The 1,118-nt window shown below is 30.1% G+C and overlaps 1 non-coding gene across 1 annotated transcript; it reads right to left on the bottom strand.

Annotated features, from left to right (window-relative positions):
• Window positions 1–634: 634 nt before the first annotated feature.
• On the bottom strand, window positions 635–706 carry Trnad-guc. Its single transcript has one exon. It is a non-coding gene; the product is annotated as a tRNA-Asp (tRNA).
• Window positions 707–1,118: the final 412 nt, after the last annotated feature.

Here is a 1,118-nt window from a genome sequence, read left to right as displayed (position 1 = left end):
AGTTTCCACAGCGAGAGATTTTTAATGGATATTTTTTACTCCTTAGGTTAATATATTTCATTTTTACTAGGGATCCCTATTTTAAAAAAATGTAATATAGGCTCTGTCAGTCACTGAATGATGAAGCCTTTTAATGGTGAAAGAATTTTTGGAATCGGTCGAGCAGTTTTTGTGTGAAAAGTGAAAACATTACAAAAATACATACAAAACCACAAATGTATTTTTTTAATAATATTAGTATAGATGGACAAGTTAACAAGCTGAAGAGAATTCGAGGAGTCAGCCTGACCGCTAGTAGTTTCACGTTGCCATGGCAACCTTTGAGAGCCGGTAACGACGTACCTAATTCTGTAATCGGATTTACAATAATAATATTACCAAAGGGTTTTAAACCGACCATTGTAAATGGGGAATTATGTTTTGTGATTAACTGTTAATTACTAACTGTATAATAATATAAATGTTTGATAAGATTCCGTGATAAATGTTGCCGTGTAAATTAAAAATTTTAGTCTGTTTAAATCGCCATAAGTTAACCCGAAAAAAACTTTATTAATTTCAGTAAATCAGTATCCATAAACCAATATATGGAAATAAAAATTGAAAAATAGAAATGTGTTTAAAAAAAAAAAATCTCCACGGCGGGGAATCGAACCCCGGTCTCCCGCGTGACAGGCGGGGATACTGACCACTATACTACCGAGGATTATGCTTACAATTCGAAATTTAACTATATTTTATTAATAAAAAACAAATCTTTATTTTTATCGATGTATAATAGATAGTGAATTTATATATTTTAGATTTATGAATTATCAAGTACCTATCGTGGCATTTTTAACTAACCTCTATCTAAACATTTATGATTTACGTTTTTTTCAAGTTTACGTGTTGTGTGTGTTATTCATAAAATTAGCAATTTTTTGTCTTTGAATAATTTACATCTTTTTGCATAATCTAAAAAATATAGTGTTAATAATAAATGCTAATTCGATATGTATTGATGGAGTCGTTGTTGTTAAGTATATATGATACATCTGCGCATGTGTTCGTAATTATGGAAAGATTTTGATGAAATTTTTGGGTGTTCAAGCGGAGTCGAGAATGATCAACATTAT

The sequence above is a fragment of the Pieris brassicae genome, chromosome 4 (genome assembly GCF_905147105.1).
Source record: "Pieris brassicae chromosome 4, ilPieBrab1.1, whole genome shotgun sequence".
In the NCBI taxonomy this organism is placed as follows: Eukaryota; Metazoa; Arthropoda; class Insecta; order Lepidoptera; family Pieridae; genus Pieris; species Pieris brassicae.
The sequence above is the reverse complement of the archived record's forward strand: the minus strand, read 5'-3'. Positions and strand labels throughout refer to the sequence as shown.